The sequence below is a fragment of the Coturnix japonica genome, unplaced genomic scaffold (assembly GCF_054131305.1).
Source record: "Coturnix japonica strain WE unplaced genomic scaffold, WE-NBRP24 Scf070, whole genome shotgun sequence".
Classification (NCBI taxonomy): Eukaryota; Metazoa; Chordata; class Aves; order Galliformes; family Phasianidae; genus Coturnix; species Coturnix japonica.
Window position 1 is genome coordinate 262,562 of NW_028188973.1, and position 19,313 is coordinate 281,874.

The window sequence follows — 19,313 nt, forward strand, 5'->3', positions numbered from 1 at the left end:
TTTACAGTTTCATTTCAATTCCTATTTTTAAACTTAACCTCTCCTTTCATTTATACTTTCCTTTCCTTTCATACTTACCTTTGCTTTCCTTTCTTTTATAAATTCCCATCTTTTATAATTCCCTTCCCTTTGAATTATACCTACATTCCCTTTCTGTTCTGTAACATTTTCCCTTAGACCTTCCTTTGCATTCCTTTTTTTTTTTTAAATTAACCTTTCCTTTCCTTTTTTATATACTTCCCTATCCTTACAATTCTACATACATTGACTTTCCTTTATACTTTGCTTTCCTTTCCATTATATCTACCTTTCCTTTCTTTTCTATTCCCTTCCTTTCCCTTCCTTTATACTTACCTTTGCTTCCTTTCTTTTATACTTTCCCATCCTTTATACTTTCCATTCCCTTATAATTTCCTTTCCATTCCTATTTTTAAACTTACCCATTCCTTTCATTTATACTTTCTTATCCTTTCCAATATACTTACCTTTGCTTTCCTTTCTTTTATACTATCCCTTCCTTTATACTTTCCTTTTCTTTATACTTCCCTTTCCTTTATACTTTCATTTTCTGTATACTTTCCTTTCCTTTACACTTTCATTTCAATTCCTATTTTTAAACTTACCCTTTCCTTTCATTTATACTTTCCGTTCATACTTACCTTTGCTTTCCTTTCTTTTATAAATTCCCTTCTTTTCTAATTCCCTTCCCTTTGCATTATACCTACATTCCCTTTCTGTTCTGTAACGTTTTCCCTTAGACCTTCCTTTCCATTCCTTTTTTTTTTTTAAATTAACCTTTCCTTTCCTTTTTTATATACTTCCCTATCCTTACAATTCTACATACATTGACTTTCCTTTATACTTTGCTTTCCATTCCATTATATCTACCTTTCCTTTCTTTTCTATTCCCTTCCTTTCCCTTCCTTTATACTTACCTTTGCTTCCTTTCTTTTATACTTTCCCTTCCTTTATACTTTCCTTTTCTTTATACTTTCCTTTCCTTTATACTTTCCTTTTCTGTATACTTTCCTTTCCTTTACACTTTGTTTTCAATTCCTATTTTTAAACTTAGCCTCTCCTTTCATTTATACTTTCCTTTCCTTTCCTTTCATACTTACCTTTGCTTTCCTTTCTTTTATAAATTCCCTTCTTTTATAATTCCCTTCCCTTTGCATTATACCTACACTCCCTTTCTGTTCTGTAACATTTTCCCTTAGACCTTCCTTTCCATTCCTTTTTTTTTTTAAATTAACCTTTCCTTTCCTTTTTTATATACTTGCCTATCCTTACAATTCTACATACATTGATTTTCCTTTATACATTGCTTTCCTTTCCATTATATCTACCTTTCCTTTCTTTTCTATTCCCTTCCTTTCCCTTCCTTTATACTTACCTTTGCTTCCTTTCTTTTATACTTTCCCTTCCTTTATACTTTCCATTCCCTTATACTTTCCTTTCCATTCCTATTTTTAAACTTACCCATTCCTTTCATTTATACTTTCTTATCCTTTCCAATATACTTACCTTTGCTTTCCTTTCTTTTGTACTTTCCCTTCCTTTATACTTTCCTTTTCTTTATACTTTCCCTTCCTTTATACTTTCCTTTTCTTTATACTTTCCTTTCTTTTATACTTTCCTTTTCTGTATACTTTCCTTTCCATTACTATTTCATATCAATTCCTATTTTTAAACTTACTCTTTCCTTTCATTTATACATTCCGTTCATACTTACCTTTGCTTTCCTTTCTTTTATAAATTCCCTTCTTTTATAATTCCCTTCCCTTTGCATTATACCTACATTCCCTTTCTGTTCTGTAACATTTTCCTTTAGAACTTCCTTTCCATTCCTTTTTTTTTTTTAAATTAACCTTTCCTTTCCTTTTTTATATACTTCCCTATACTTACAATTCTACATACATTGATTTTCCTTTATACATTGCTTTCCTTTCCATTATATCTACCTTTCCTTTCTTTTCTATTCCCTTCCTTTCCCTTCCTTTATACTTAACTTTGCTTCCTTTCTTTTATACTTTCCCTTCCTTTATACTTTCCTTTTTTTTATACTTTCCCTTCCTTTATACTTTCCTTTTCTTTATACTTTCCTTTATACTTTCCTTTTCTGTATACTTTCCTTTCCTTTACACTTTCATTTCAATTCCTATTTTTAAACTTAGCCTCTCCTTTCATTTATAGTTTCCTTTCCTTTCCTTTCATACTTACCTTTGCTTTCCTTTCTTTTATAAATTCCCTTCTTTTATAATTCCCTTCCCTTTGCATTATACCTACATTCCCTTTCTGTTCTGTAACATTTTCCCTTAGACCTTCCTTTCCATTCCTTTTTTTTTTTTTTTAAATTACCCTTTCCTTTCCTTTTTTATATACTTCCCTATCCTTACAATTCTACATACATTGACTTTCCTTTATACTTTGCTTTCCTTTCCATTATATCTACCTTTCCTTTCTTTTCTATTCCCTTCCTTTCCCTTCCTTTATACTTACCTTTGCTTCCTTTCTTTTATACTTTCCCTTCCTTTATACTTTCCATTCCCTTATACTTTCCTTTCCATTCCTATTTTTAAACTTACCCATTCCTTTCATTTATACTTTCTTATCCTTTCCAATATACTTACCTTTGCTTTCCTTTCTTTTATACTTTCCCTTTCCTTTTCTGTATACTTTCTTTTCCTTTACAGTTTCATTTCAATTCCTATTTTTAAACTTAACCTCTCCTTTCATTTATACTTTCCTTTCCTTTCATACTTACCTTTGCTTTCCTTTCTTTTATAAATTCCCATCTTTTATAATTCCCTTCCCTTTGAATTATACCTACATTCCCTTTCTGTTCTGTAACATTTTCCCTTAGACCTTCCTTTGCATTCCTTTTTTTTTTTTTAAATTAACCTTTCCTTTCCTTTTTTATATACTTCCCTATCCTTACAATTCTACATACATTGACTTTCCTTTATACTTTGCTTTCCTTTCCATTATATCTACCTTTCCTTTCTTTTCTATTCCCTTCCTTTCCCTTCCTTTATACTTACCTTTGCTTCCTTTCTTTTATACTTTCCCATCCTTTATACTTTCCATTCCCTTATAATTTCCTTTCCATTCCTATTTTTAAACTTACCCATTCCTTTCATTTATACTTTCTTATCCTTTCCAATATACTTACCTTTGCTTTCCTTTCTTTTATACTATCCCTTCCTTTATACTTTCCTTTTCTTTATACTTCCCTTTCCTTTATACTTTCATTTTCTGTATACTTTCCTTTCCTTTACACTTTCATTTCAATTCCTATTTTTAAACTTACCCTTTCCTTTCATTTATACTTTCCGTTCATACTTACCTTTGCTTTCCTTTCTTTTATAAATTCCCTTCTTTTCTAATTCCCTTCCCTTTGCATTATACCTACATTCCCTTTCTGTTCTGTAACGTTTTCCCTTAGACCTTCCTTTCCATTCCTTTTTTTTTTTTAAATTAACCTTTCCTTTCCTTTTTTATATACTTCCCTATCCTTACAATTCTACATACATTGACTTTCCTTTATACTTTGCTTTCCATTCCATTATATCTACCTTTCCTTTCTTTTCTATTCCCTTCCTTTCCCTTCCTTTATACTTACCTTTGCTTCCTTTCTTTTATACTTTCCCTTCCTTTATACTTTCCTTTTCTTTATACTTTCCTTTCCTTTATACTTTCCTTTTCTGTATACTTTCCTTTCCTTTACACTTTGTTTTCAATTCCTATTTTTAAACTTAGCCTCTCCTTTCATTTATACTTTCCTTTCCTTTCCTTTCATACTTACCTTTGCTTTCCTTTCTTTTATAAATTCCCTTCTTTTATAATTCCCTTCCCTTTGCATTATACCTACACTCCCTTTCTGTTCTGTAACATTTTCCCTTAGACCTTCCTTTCCATTCCTTTTTTTTTTTAAATTAACCTTTCCTTTCCTTTTTTATATACTTGCCTATCCTTACAATTCTACATACATTGATTTTCCTTTATACATTGCTTTCCTTTCCATTATATCTACCTTTCCTTTCTTTTCTATTCCCTTCCTTTCCCTTCCTTTATACTTACCTTTGCTTCCTTTCTTTTATACTTTCCCTTCCTTTATACTTTCCATTCCCTTATACTTTCCTTTCCATTCCTATTTTTAAACTTACCCATTCCTTTCATTTATACTTTCTTATCCTTTCCAATATACTTACCTTTGCTTTCCTTTCTTTTGTACTTTCCCTTCCTTTATACTTTCCTTTTCTTTATACTTTCCCTTCCTTTATACTTTCCTTTTCTTTATACTTTCCTTTCTTTTATACTTTCCTTTTCTGTATACTTTCCTTTCCATTACTATTTCATATCAATTCCTATTTTTAAACTTACTCTTTCCTTTCATTTATACATTCCGTTCATACTTACCTTTGCTTTCCTTTCTTTTATAAATTCCCTTCTTTTATAATTCCCTTCCCTTTGCATTATACCTACATTCCCTTTCTGTTCTGTAACATTTTCCTTTAGAACTTCCTTTCCATTCCTTTTTTTTTTTTAAATTAACCTTTCCTTTCCTTTTTTATATACTTCCCTATACTTACAATTCTACATACATTGATTTTCCTTTATACATTGCTTTCCTTTCCATTATATCTACCTTTCCTTTCTTTTCTATTCCCTTCCTTTCCCTTCCTTTATACTTAACTTTGCTTCCTTTCTTTTATACTTTCCCTTCCTTTATACTTTCCTTTTTTTTATACTTTCCCTTCCTTTATACTTTCCTTTTCTTTATACTTTCCTTTATACTTTCCTTTTCTGTATACTTTCCTTTCCTTTACACTTTCATTTCAATTCCTATTTTTAAACTTAGCCTCTCCTTTCATTTATAGTTTCCTTTCCTTTCCTTTCATACTTACCTTTGCTTTCCTTTCTTTTATAAATTCCCTTCTTTTATAATTCCCTTCCCTTTGCATTATACCTACATTCCCTTTCTGTTCTGTAACATTTTCCCTTAGACCTTCCTTTCCATTCCTTTTTTTTTTTTTTTAAATTACCCTTTCCTTTCCTTTTTTATATACTTCCCTATCCTTACAATTCTACATACATTGACTTTCCTTTATACTTTGCTTTCCTTTCCATTATATCTACCTTTCCTTTCTTTTCTATTCCCTTCCTTTCCCTTCCTTTATACTTACCTTTGCTTCCTTTCTTTTATACTTTCCCTTCCTTTATACTTTCCATTCCCTTATACTTTCCTTTCCATTCCTATTTTTAAACTTACCCATTCCTTTCATTTATACTTTCTTATCCTTTCCAATATACTTACCTTTGCTTTCCTTTCTTTTGTACTTTCCCTTCCTTTATACTTTCCTTTTCTTTATACTTTCCCTTCCTTTATACTTTCCTTTTCTTTATACTTTCCTTTCTTTTATACTTTCCTTTTCTGTATACTTTCCTTTCCATTACTATTTCATATCAATTCCTATTTTTAAACTTACTCTTTCCTTTCATTTATACATTCCGTTCATACTTACCTTTGCTTTCCTTTCTTTTATAAATTCCCTTCTTTTATAATTCCCTTCCCTTTGCATTATACCTACATTCCCTTTCTGTTCTGTAACATTTTCCTTTAGAACTTCCTTTCCATTCCTTTTTTTTTTTTAAATTAACCTTTCCTTTCCTTTTTTATATACTTCCCTATACTTACAATTCTACATACATTGATTTTCCTTTATACATTGCTTTCCTTTCCATTATATCTACCTTTCCTTTCTTTTCTATTCCCTTCCTTTCCCTTCCTTTATACTTAACTTTGCTTCCTTTCTTTTATACTTTCCCTTCCTTTATACTTTCCTTTTTTTTATACTTTCCCTTCCTTTATACTTTCCTTTTCTTTATACTTTCCTTTATACTTTCCTTTTCTGTATACTTTCCTTTCCTTTACACTTTCATTTCAATTCCTATTTTTAAACTTAGCCTCTCCTTTCATTTATAGTTTCCTTTCCTTTCCTTTCATACTTACCTTTGCTTTCCTTTCTTTTATAAATTCCCTTCTTTTATAATTCCCTTCCCTTTGCATTATACCTACATTCCCTTTCTGTTCTGTAACATTTTCCCTTAGACCTTCCTTTCCATTCCTTTTTTTTTTTTTTTAAATTACCCTTTCCTTTCCTTTTTTATATACTTCCCTATCCTTACAATTCTACATACATTGACTTTCCTTTATACTTTGCTTTCCTTTCCATTATATCTACCTTTCCTTTCTTTTCTATTCCCTTCCTTTCCCTTCCTTTATACTTACCTTTGCTTCCTTTCTTTTATACTTTCCCTTCCTTTATACTTTCCATTCCCTTATACTTTCCTTTCCATTCCTATTTTTAAACTTACCCATTCCTTTCATTTATACTTTCTTATCCTTTCCAATATACTTACCTTTGCTTTCCTTTCTTTTATACTTTCCCTTTCCTTTTCTGTATACTTTCTTTTCCTTTACAGTTTCATTTCAATTCCTATTTTTAAACTTAACCTCTCCTTTCATTTATACTTTCCTTTCCTTTCATACTTACCTTTGCTTTCCTTTCTTTTATAAATTCCCATCTTTTATAATTCCCTTCCCTTTGAATTATACCTACATTCCATTTCTGTTCTGTAACATTTTCCCTTAGACCTTCCTTTGCATTCCTTTTTTTTTTTTTAAATTAACCTTTCCTTTCCTTTTTTATATACTTCCCTATCCTTACAATTCTACATACATTGACTTTCCTTTATACTTTGCTTTCCTTTCCATTATATCTACCTTTCCTTTCTTTTCTATTCCCTTCCTTTCCCTTCCTTTATACTTACCTTTGCTTCCTTTCTTTTATACTTTCCCTTCCTTTAAACTTTCTATTCCCTTATACTTTCCTTTCCATTCCTATTTTTAAACTTACCCATTCCTTTCATTTATACTTTCTTATCCTTTCCAATATACTTACCTTTGCTTTCCTTTCTTTTATACTTTCCCTTCCTTTATACTTTCTTTTTCCTTATACTTTCCCTTCCTTTCTACTTTCCTTTTCTTTATACTCTCCTTTCCTTTATACTTTCCTTTTCTGTATACTTTCCTTTCCTTTACACTTTCATTTCAATTCCTGTTTTTAAACTTAGCCTCTCCTTTCATTTATACTTTCCTTTCCTTTCCTTTCATACTTACCTTTGCTTTCCTTTCTTTTATAAATTCCCTTCTTTTATAATTCCCTTCCCTTTGCATTATACCTACATTCCCTTTCTGTTCTGTAACGTTTTCCCTTAGACCTTCCTTTCCATTCCTTTTTTTTTTTAAGTTAACCTTTCCTTTCCTTTTTTATATACTTCCCTATCCTTACAATTCTACATACATTGACTTTCCTTTATAATTTGCTTTCCATTCCATTATATCTACCTTTCCTTTCTTTTCTATTCTTTTCCTTTCCCTTCCTTTATACTTACCTTTGCTTCCTTTCTTTTATACTTTCCCTTCCCTTATTCTTTCCTTTTCTTTATACTTTCCTTTCCTTTATACTTTCCTTTTCTGTATACTTTCCTTTCCTTTACACTTTCTTTTCAATTCCTATTTTTAAACTTAGCCTCTCCTTTCATTTATACTTTCCTTTCCTTTCCTTTCATACTTACCTTTGCTTTCCTTTCTTTTATAAATTCCCTTCTTTTATAATTCCCTTCCCTTTGCATTATACCTACACTCCCTTTCTGTTCTGTAACATTTTCCCTTAGACCTTCCTTTCCATTCCTTTTTTTTTTTAAATTAACCTTTCCTTTCCTTTTTTATATACTTGCCTATCCTTACAATTCTACATACATTGATTTTCCTTTATACATTGCTTTCCTTTCCATTATATCTACCTTTCCTTTCTTTTCTATTCCCTTCCTTTCCCTTCCTTTATACTTACCTTTGCTTCCTTTCTTTTATACTTTCCCTTCCTTTATACTTTCCATTCCCTTATACTTTCCTTTCCATTCCTATTTTTAAACTTACCCATTCCTTTCATTTATACTTTCTTATCCTTTCCAATATACTTACCTTTGCTTTCCTTTCTTTTGTACTTTCCCTTCCTTTATACTTTCCTTTTCTTTATACTTTCCCTTCCTTTATACTTTCCTTTTCTTTATACTTTCCTTTCCTTTATACTTTCCTTTTCTGTATACTTTCCTTTCCTTTACAATTTCATTTCAATTCCTATTTTTAAACTTAGCCTCTCCTTTCATTTATACTTTCCTTTCCTTTCATACTTACCTTTGCTTTCCTTTCTTTTATAAATTCCCTTCTTTTATAATTCCCTTCCCTTTGCATTATACCTACATTCCCTTTCTGTTCTGTAACATTTTCCCTTAGACCTTCCTTTCCATTCCTTTTTTTTTTTTAAATTAACCTTTCCTTTCCTTTTTTATATACTTCCCTATCCTTACAATTCTACATACATTGACTTTCCTTTATACTTTGCTTTCCTTTCCATTATATCTACCTTTCCTTTCTTTTCTATTCCCTTCCTTTCCCTTCCTTTATACTTACCTTTGCTTCCTTTATTTTATACTTTCCCTTCTTTTATACTTTCCATTCCTTATACTTTCCTTTCCATTCCTATTTTTAAACTTGCCCATTCCATTCATTTATACTTTCTTATCCTTTCCAATATACTTACCTTTGCTTTCCTTTCTTTTATACTTTCCCTTCCTTTATACTTTCCTTTTCTTTATACTTTCCTTTCCTTTATACTTTCCTTTTCTGTATACTTTCCTTTCCTTTACACTTTCATTTCAATTCCTATTTTTAAACTTAGCCTCTCCTTTCATTTATACTTTCCTTTCCTTTCATACTTACCTTTGCTTTCCTTTCTTTTATAAATTCCCTTCTTTTATAATTCCCTTCCCTTTGCATTATACCTACATTCCCTTTCTGTTCTGTAACATTTTCCTTTAGACCTTCCTTTGCATTCCTTTTTTTTTTTTAAATTAACCTTTCCTTTCCTTTTTTATATACTTCCCTATCCTTACAATTCTACATACATTGACTTTACTTTATACATTGCTTTCCTTTCCATTATATCTACCTTTCCTTTCTTTTCTATTCCCTTCCTTTCCCTTCCTTTATACTTACCTTTGCTTCCTTTCTTTTATACTTTCCCTTCCTTTATACTTTCCATTCCCTTATACTTTCCTTTCCATTCCTATTTTTAAACTTACCCATTCCTTTCATTTATACTTTCTTATCCTTTCCAATATACTTACCTTTGCTTTCCTTTCTTTTATACTTTCCCTTCCTTTATACTTTCCTTTTCTTTATACTTCCCTTTCCTTTATACTTTCCTTTTCTGTATACTTTCCTTTCCTTTACACTTTCATTTCAATTCCTATTTTTAAACTTACCCTTTCCTTTCATTTATACTTTCCGTTCATACTTACCTTTGCTTTCCTTTCTTTTATAAATTCCCTTCTTTTATAATTCCCTTCCCTTTGCATTATACCTACATTCCCTTTCTGTTCTGTAACATTTTCCTTTAGACCTTCCTTTCCATTCCTTTTTTTTTTTTAAATTAACCTTTCCTTTCCTTTTTTATATACTGCCCTATCCTTACAATTCTACATAAATTGACTTTCCTTTATACATTGCTTTCCTTGCCATTATATCTACCTTTCCTTTCTTTTCTATTCCCTTCCTTTCCCTTCCTTTATACTTACCTTTGCTTCCTTTCTTTTATACTTTCCCTTCCTTTATACTTTCCATTCCCTTATACTTTCCTTTCCATTCCTATTTTTAAACTTACCCATTCCTTTCATTTATACTTTCTTATCCTTTCCAATATACTTACCTTTGCTTTCCTTTCTTTTATACTTTCCCTTTCCTTTTCTGTATACTTTCCTTTCCTTTACACTTTCATTTCAATTCCTATTTTTAAACTTAGCCTCTCCTTTCATTTATACTTTCCTTTCCTTTCATACTTACCTTTGCTTTCCTTTCTTTTATAAATTCCCTTCTTTTATAATTCCCTTCCCTTTGCATTATACCTACATTCCCTTTCTGTTCTGTAACATTTTCCTTTAGACCTTCCTTTGCATTCCTTTTTTTTTTTTAAATTAACCTTTCCTTTCCTTTTTTATATACTTCCCTATCCTTACAATTCTACATACATTGACTTTACTTTATACATTGCTTTCCTTTCCATTATATCTACCTTTCCTTTCTTTTCTATTCCCTTCCTTTCCCTTCCTTTATACTTAACTTTGCTTCCTTTCTTTTATACTTTCCCTTCCTTTATACTTTCCATTCCCTTATACTTTCCTTTCCATTCCTATTTTTAAACTTACCCATTCCTTTCATTTATACTTTCTTATCCTTTCCAATATTCTTACCTTTGCTTTCCTTTCTTTTATACTTTCCCTTCCTTTATACTTTCCTTTTCTTTATACTTTCCCTTCCTTTATACTTTCCTTTTCTTTATACTTTCCTTTCCTTTATACTTTCCTTTTCTGTATACTTTCCTTTCCTTTACAATTTCATTTCAATTCCTATTTTTAAACTTAGCCTCTCCTTTCATTTATACTTTCCTTTCCTTTCATACTTACCTTTGCTTTCCTATCTTTTATAAATTCCCTTCTTTAATAATTCCCTTCCCTTTGCATTATACCTACCTTCCCTTTTTGTTCTGTAACATTTTCCTTTAGACCTTCCTTTCCATTCCTTTTTTTTTTTAAATTAACCTTTCCTTTCCTTTTTTATATACTTCCCTATCCTTACAATTCTACATACATTGACTTTCCTTTATACATTGCTTTCCTTTCCATTATATCTACCTTTCCTTTCTTTTCTATTCCCTTCCTTTCCCTTCCTTTATACTTACCTTTGCTTCCTTTCTTTTATACTTCCTTTATACTTTCCATTCCCTTATACTTTCCTTTCCATTCCTATTTTTAAACTTACCCATTCCTTTCATTTATACTTTCTTATCCTTTCAATATACTTACCTTTGCTTTCCTTTCTTTTATACTTTCCCTTCCTTTATACTTTCCTTTTCTTTATACTTTCCTTTCCTTTATAATTTCCTTTTCTGTATACTTTCCTTTCCTTTACACTTTCATTTCAATTCCTATTTTTAAACTTAGCCTCTCCTTTCATTTATACTTTCCTTTCCTTTCCTTTCCTTTCATACTTACCTTTGCTTTCCTTTCTTTTATAAATTCCCTTCTTTTATAATTCCCTTCCCTTTGCATTATACCTACATTCCCTTTCTGTTCTGTAACATTTTCCTTTAGACCTTCCTTTCCATTCCTTTTTTTTTTTTTAAATTAACCTTTCCTTTCCTTTTTTATATACTTCCCTATCCTTACAATTCTACATACATTGACTTTCCTTTATACATTGCTTTCCTTTCCATTATATCTACCTTTCCTTTCTTTTCTATTCCCTTCCTTTCCCTTCCTTTATACTTACCTTTGCTTCCTTTCTTTTATACTTTCCCTTCCTTTATACTTTCCATTCCCTTATACTTTCCTTTCCATTCCTATTTTTAAACTTACCCATTCCTTTCATTTATACTTTCTTATCCTTTCCAATATACTTACCTTTGCTTTCCTTTCTTTTATACTTTCCCTTCCTTTATACTTTCCTTTTCTTTATACTTCCCTTTCCTTTATACTTTCCTTTTCTGTATACTTTCCTTTCCTTTACACTTTCATTTCAATTCCTATTTTTAAACTTACCCTTTCCTTTCATTTATACTTTCCGTTCATACTTACCTTTGCTTTCCTTTCTTTTATAAATTCCCTTCTTTTATAATTCCCTTCCCTTTGCATTACACCTACATTCCCTTTCTGTTCTGTAACATTTTCCTTTAGACCTTCCTTTCCATTCCTTTTTTTTTTTTAAATTAACCTTTCCTTTCCTTTTTTATATACTGCCCTATCCTTACAATTCTACATAAATTGACTTTCCTTTATACATTGCTTTCCTTGCCATTATATCTACCTTTCCTTTCTTTTCTATTCCCTTCCTTTCCCTTCCTTTATACTTACCTTTGCTTCCTTTCTTTTATACTTTCCCTTCCTTTATACTTTCCATTCCCTTATACTTTCCTTTCCATTCCTATTTTTAAACTTACCCATTCCTTTCATTTATACTTTCTTATCCTTTCCAATATACTTACCTTTGCTTTCCTTTCTTTTATACTTTCCCTTTCCTTTTCTGTATACTTTCCTTTCCTTTACACTTTCATTTCAATTCCTATTTTTAAACTTAGCCTCTCCTTTCATTTATACTTTCCTTTCCTTTCATACTTACCTTTGCTTTCCTTTCTTTTATAAATTCCCTTCTTTTATAATTCCCTTCCCTTTGCATTATACCTACATTCCCTTTCTGTTCTGTAACATTTTCCTTTAGTCCTTCCTTTGCATTCCTTTTTTTTTTTTAAATTAACCTTTCCTTTCCTTTTTTATATACTTCCCTATCCTTACAATTCTACATACATTGACTTTACTTTATACATTGCTTTCCTTTCCATTATATCTACCATTCCTTTCTTTTCTATTCCCTTCCTTTCCCTTCCTTTATACTTAACTTTGCTTCCTTTCTTTTATACTTTCCCTTCCTTTATACTTTCCATTCCCTTATACTTTCCTTTCCATTCCTATTTTTAAACTTACCCATTCCTTTCATTTATACTTTCTTATCCTTTCCAATATACTTACCTTTGCTTTCCTTTTTTTTATACTTTCCCTTCCTTTATACTTTCCTTTTCTTTATACTTTCCCTTCCTTTATACTTTCCATTTCTTTATACTTTCCTTTCCTTTATACTTTCCTTTTCTGTATACTTTCCTTTCCTTTACAATTTCATTTCAATTCCTATTTTTAAACTTAGCCTCTCCTTTCATTTATACTTTCCTTTCCTTTCATACTTACCTTTGCTTTCCTATCTTTTATAAATTCCCTTCTTTAATAATTCCCTTCCCTTTGCATTATACCTACCTTCCCTTTTTGTTCTGTAACATTTTCCTTTAGACCTTCCTTTCCATTCCTTTTTTTTTTAAATTAACCTTTCCTTTCCTTTTTTATATACTTCCCTATCCTTACAATTCTACATACATTGACTTTCCTTTATACATTGCTTTCCTTTCCATTATATCTACCTTTCCTTTCTTTTCTATTCCCTTCCTTTCCCTTCCTTTATACTTAACTTTGCTTCCTTTCTTTTATACTTTCCCTTCCTTTATACTTTCCATTCCCTTATACTTTCCATTCCATTCCTATTTTTAAACTTACCCATTCCTTTCATTTATACTTTCTTATCCTTTCCAATATACTTACCTTTGCTTTCCTTTCTTTTATACTTTCCCTTTCCTTTTCTCTATACTTTCCTTTCCTTTACACTTTCATTTCAATTCCTATTTTTAAACTTAGCCTCTCCTTTCATTTATACTTTCCTTTCCTTTCATACTTACCTTTGCTTTCCTTTCTTTTATACTTTCCCTTCCTTTATACTTTCCATTCCCTTATACTTTCCTTTCCATTCCTATTTTTAAACTTACCCATTCCTTTCATTTATACTTTCTTATCCTTTCCAATATACTTACCTTTGCTTTCCTTTCTTTTATACTTTCCCTTCCTTTATACTTTCCTTTTCTTTATACTTTTCCTTCCTTTATACTTTCCTTTTCTTTATACTTTCCTTTCCTTTATACTTTCCTTTTCTGTATACTTTCCTTTCCTTTACACTTTCATTTCAATTCCTATTTTTAAACTTAGCCTCTCCTTTCATTTATACTTTCCTTTCCTTTCCTTTCATACTTACCTTTGCTTTCCTTTCTTTTATAAATTCCCTTCTTTTATAATTCCCTTCCCTTTGCATTATACCTACATTCCCTTTCTGTTCTGTAACATTTTCCCTTAGACCTTCCTTTGCATTCCTTTTTTTTTTTTTAAATTAACCTTTCCTTTCCTTTTTTATATACTTCCCTATCCTTACAATTCTACATACATTGACTTTCCTTTATACATTGCTTTCCTTTCCATTATATCTACCTTTCCTTTCTTTTCTATTCCCTTCCTTTCCCTTCCTTTATACTTACCTTTGCTTCCTTTCTTTTATACTTTCCCTTCCTTTATACTTTCCATTCCCTTATACTTTCCTTTCCATTCCTATTTTTAAACTTACCCATTCCTTTCATTTATACTTTCTTATCCTTTCCAATATACTTACCTTTGCTTTCCTTTCTTTTATACTTTCCCTTCCTTTATACTTTCCTTTTCTTTATACTTTCCTTTCCTTTATAATTTCCTTTTCTGTATACTTTCCTTTCCTTTACACTTTGATTTCAATTCCTATTTTTAAACTTAGCCTCTCCTTTCATTTATAGTTTCCTTTCCTTTCCTTTCATACTTACCTTTGCTTTCCTTTCTTTTATAAATTCCCTTCTTTTATAATTCCCTTCCCTTTGCATTATACCTACATTCCCTTTCTGTTCTGTAACATTTTCCTTTAGACCTTCCTTTCCATTCCTTTTTTTTTTCCTTAAATTAACCTTTCCTTTCCTTTTTTATATACTTCCCTATCCTTACAATTCTACATACATTGACTTTCCTTTATACTTTGCTTTCCTTTCCATTATATCTACCTTTCCTTTCTTTTCTATTCCCTTCCTTTCCCTTCCTTTATACTTACCTTTGCTTCCTTTCTTTTATACTTTCCCTTCCTTTATACTTTCCATTCCCTTATACTTTCCATTCCTATTTTTAAACTTACCCATTCCTTTCATTTATACTTTCTTATCCTTTCCAATATACTTACCTTTGCTTTCCTTTCTTTTATACTTTCCCTTTCCTTTTCTGTATACTTTCTTTTCCTTTACACTTTCATTTCAATTCCTATTTTTAAACTTAGCCTTTCCTTTCATTTATACTTTCCTTTCATATTTACCTTTGCTTTCCTTTCTTTTATATATTCCCTTCTTTTATAATTCCCTTCCCTTTGAATTATACCTACATTCCCTTTCTGTTCTGTAACATTTTCCCTTAGACCTTCCTTTCCATTCCTTTTTTTTTTTTTTAAATTTACCTTTCCTTTCCTTTTTTATATACTTCCCTATCCTTGCAATTCTACATATATTGACTCTCCTTTATACATTGCTTTCCTTTCCATTATATCTACCTTTCCTTTCTTTTCTATTCCCCTCCTTTCCCTTCCTTTATACTTACCTTTGCTTCCTTTCTTTTATACTTTCCCTTCCTTTATACTTTCCATTCCTTTATACCTTCCTTTCCATTCCTATTTTTAAACTTACCCATTCCTTTCATTTATACTTTCTTATCCTTTCCAATATACTTACCTTTGCTTTCTTTTATACTTTCCCTTCCTTTATACTTACCTTTTCTTTATACTTTCCTTTCCATTATACTTTCCTTTCTTTTGTACCTTCCTTTCCTTTACACTTTCCTTTCCTTAGCATACCTTTATACTTTCCTTTCATTTATTTTTTTCTTGCCTATATATTTGATTTTTTTTTCTTATTTTCTTCCTTCCCCCCCCAACCCCCTTTTTTTCTGTTCTTATATATTTTTTATTTCATTTTCTTTTCCTTTTCCTTCCCCCCCCCTTTTTTCTTCTTTTCTCTTTACTTTTTCTTTTTTTTCTACTTATTTTTCTTGCTTTCTTTCCTTATCCTTTGGCTTTTTCTTCCTCTTTTTGTTTTGTTTTTCTTCCCCATTTTCTTTCCCTTCTCCTTTTTCGATTCTTTTTCTTCCCAAATCTTCTTCTATTTTCTTCCCTGTTTTCTTCCCTCGTCTTTCTTCCCCTTTTATCTTTTACTTTCTCCTGTTTTATGTTTTTTTTTCCCTGTGTCTTTTTCTTTACCTTTTTCTTCCCTACCTCCATTTTATTTTTCTTCTTTCTTGCTTTCTTTTTAATTTTCATTTTCTTTACATTTTTCTTCCGCTTTTCTCATTATTTTTTATTTCTTGCTTTTCTTCCCTGTTCCCCCCCCCCCGACACCCACCCATCCACATTTTGTCTTTTGCTTCCTCCTTTTAAAATCTTGATTGTTTTTTTCTTATTTTCTTCCCTTCCCCCCCTCTTTTTTTGTTCCCATATATTTTTTACTTGTTTATGTTTTCCTCTTCCTTTTCTATCCCCCCCCCCCACCATTTTTCTTTTGCTTTTGGTTCTTCTTAACCTGTTTTTCTTTTGCTTCCCTCTTTTTGTTCTCCTTTCTCTAATTTAATTTTCATTTTCTCTTCCCCCTTTCCTTGCCTCTTTTTTCTTGCTCCCTTTTTTCTTCCCCTTTATGTTTCCCTTTCCCTTTCTTTCCCTTTATCTTTTTTTTCTCTTTTTTCTTTTATTTTCCTGTCTTTTCTTTCTTTACTTTTTCTTTTTTTCTTCTTCTTTTTCTTCCCTTCTTTCCTTTTGCTTTTGCTTCTTCTTCCCCTTTTTGTTTTATTTTTCTTCCCCATTTTCTTTCCCTTCTCCTTTTTCTATTCTTTTTCTTCCCTATTATCATTCTTCTTCTATTTTCTTCCCTGTTTTCTCCCCTCTTTTTTCTTCCCCTTTTATCTTGACTTTCTCCTGTTTCATGTTTTTTTCCCTATTTCTTTTTTTTAACTTTTTCTTCCCTATCTTTATTTTTCTTCTTTCTTGCTTTTTTCTCTTTTTAATATTCGTTTTCTTTCCATTTTTCTTCCCCTTTTCTCATTCTTTTTTATTTCTTGATTTTCTTCCCTCTTTTTACCCTGACCCATTCTTTGTCTTCTTTTTTCTTTTTAAAGTTTGATAATTTTTTTTCTTCTCTTCCCTTCCCCCTTTTTTTTATAGCCCATATATTTACTTCTTTTTTTTTCCTTTTCCAATCATTCCCCCACCCCCCAACCCCTATTTTCTTTAGCTTTTGTTTCTTTTTACCCTGTTTTACTTTCGCTTCCTCCTTTTCTGTTCTCTTTTCTCTTTTTCTTCCCTATTTAATTTTCTTTTTTGCTTCCCCATTTCCTTCCCTCTTTTTTCTTGCTTTTTTTCCTTTCCCTTTATGTTTCTTTTTCTTCTTCTCTATTCTTTACCTTTTTCTTTTTTTTTTTTCTTTTCTTTTCTTTTACCTTTTTTTTCTTTTTTCTTTTTTCTTTTTACCTTTGTTTTCCTTTTTTTTTTCTTTTCCTTTCTTTTTTTATTCTTTTCTTCTTCTTTTCTTTTTCTTCCCTTCTTTCCTTTCGCTTTTACTTTCTCTTCCCCTTTTTGTTTTTTCTTCCCCATTTTTTCCCTTCTCCTTTTCCTATTATTTTTCTTCCCTATTATCATTCTTCTTCTATTTCCTTCCCTGTATTCTTCCCTCTTTTTTCTTCCCTCTTTTTTTCTTCCTTTTATCTTTACTTTCCCCCTTCTGTTTCCTGTTTTTTATTTCTCCTATTTCTTTTCCATTACCTTTTTTCCCTATCTTCCCCCTTTTCTATTCCCTTTTCTCTTTTTCTTCACTGTTTAATTTTCATTTCCTCTTTCTTCCCCCTTTCCTTCCCTGTTTTTTCTTGCTCCTTTTTTTTTTCCTTCCCCTTTATGTTTCCTTATCGCTTTCTTTCTCTTTCCCTCTCTCTTTCGTATTCCCTTTCTTCTTCACTTCCCTCTTTTCTTTACTCTTCATTCCTTTCTTTTTCTTCTTCTTCTTTTTCTTCCTTTTCTTTGCCTTCTTTTTCTTCACTTCTTTCATTTTCCTTTTGTTCATTTCTCCTGTTTTTGTTTTTCTTTTCTTCCCCATTTTCTTTTCCTTCTATTTTTTATATTCTTTTTCTTCCCTATTATCATTTTTCTTCTTTTTTTCCCCGTTTTCTTACCTTTACCCCCCCAATTTTATTTTTGTCTTCCCTCTTCTATTTCCTTTTATCTTTCTCCTATTACTTTTTTTCTCTTCTTCTTTCCTTTCTTTACATTCTCTTCTTTTCTTCCTTCTTTTCTTTTTTCCTTTCTTTTTTCTATCCTCTTTCCATTTTCTCCCCTCCCGTCTCCTCATTTCTTTTTTTTTCCCTCTCTTCCCCTTTCTTTCCCTTTTCCTTTCTATTTCCCTTTCCCTTTATTTCCCTTTCCCTTCCCTTTCTCTTTTCTTCTTTTCATTTCTTCTTTTAATTTTTTTTTCTTCTTCGACTTTCCTTCTTTCCTTTTGCTTTTGTTTTTTCTTCCCCTATTTTTTTCTTCCTCATTTTCTTTCCCTTCTCCTCTCACTATTCTTTTTCTTCCCAACTATCATTCTTCTTCTATTTTCCTCCCTCTTTTCTTCCCCCTTTATTCTTCCCCTTTTATCTTTGCTTTCCCACTTCTCTTTCCCTTCCCTCCCCTTTCTTTCCCTTTACCCCCTTCTATCCCTTTCCCTTTCTTTTTTCTTATTTTCTTTTCTTTTCTTTTATTCTTTTCTTTTGCTACCCTATTTTTCTTCTCTATTTTTTCTTCTTTTTTCTTTTTCTTTTTCTCTTCTTTTTTCTTTTTCTATTATCTTTTGGCTTTGCTATTACCTTCTCCTTTTTGTTTTTCTAGATCTTCATTTTTTCCCTTTATTCTATTCTTCTTTCTCTTTTCTATCCCTATTATTTTTTTCCTTTTTCATTAACTTTTTTCTTTTTCTTTATCTTTTTTTCTTTTTTTTTTCTTTCTTTTCTGTTGCTCTTTCTTCTCATTTCTTTTTCTTTTATTTTTTTCTGCTGCTTTTTCTTCTTGTTTCATTGTTTTTCCTTTTCTTTTGCTTTTTAAATCTCTCTATTTTTCCTTTCCTTTTTTTCTTTCTCTTTTTCTTCCCTCGTTTCTTTTTTATCCCAATTTTCTTCACCTTTTTCTTTCATCTTCTTCCCCTTCTTCATTTCCTTTACTTCCCTTTTTTTTTACTTTTAAAGCACAATTACTTCATGAAATGATACTTCTCGATGTACAAACAGATATAAAAATATCATCTGATACCTCTTTGCGCTGTTCTCACAATCATAGAGTAGCCATCAGTAGCTTTGGTTTTGGTAAAAAAAAAAAAAAAGAAAAAAAAAATCTGCAGGACTGTCGTACAAATACTAGTGATGGGGGATGGAGGGGAGATATTCTGGCCATCAGTGACCTTTCCCTTCCATTTCCCCCCCTTATTTTCTTTTGCTTTTGGTTCTTCTTAACCTATTTGTTTCTCTCTTCCTTCCCCCTTTTCTGTTCTCCTTTCTCTTTTTCTTCCCTATTTTCTCTTCCCCCTTTCCTTCCCCCTTTTTTCTTGCTCTTTTTTTTAACTTCCCCTTTATGTTTCCCTTTCCCTTTCCTTTTATTTCCCTTTCCCTTTATTTCCCTTCCCTTTTTCTTTTCT

At 30.8% G+C, this 19,313-nt stretch overlaps 2 long non-coding RNA genes across 2 annotated transcripts in view; one reads left to right on the plus strand and one right to left on the minus strand.

Annotated features, from left to right (window-relative positions):
• Window positions 1–19,313, plus strand: part of LOC146751621 (uncharacterized) — a 60,313-nt gene that overhangs the window by 40,384 nt on the left and 616 nt on the right. The window lies entirely within an intron of this gene.
• LOC146751623 (uncharacterized) lies at window positions 2,591–4,137 on the minus strand. The gene is made up of 2 exons (XR_014941325.1): window positions 3,448–4,137; window positions 2,591–2,865 (listed from the first exon to the last, which is right to left on the minus strand). It is a non-coding gene; the product is annotated as an uncharacterized LOC146751623 (long non-coding RNA).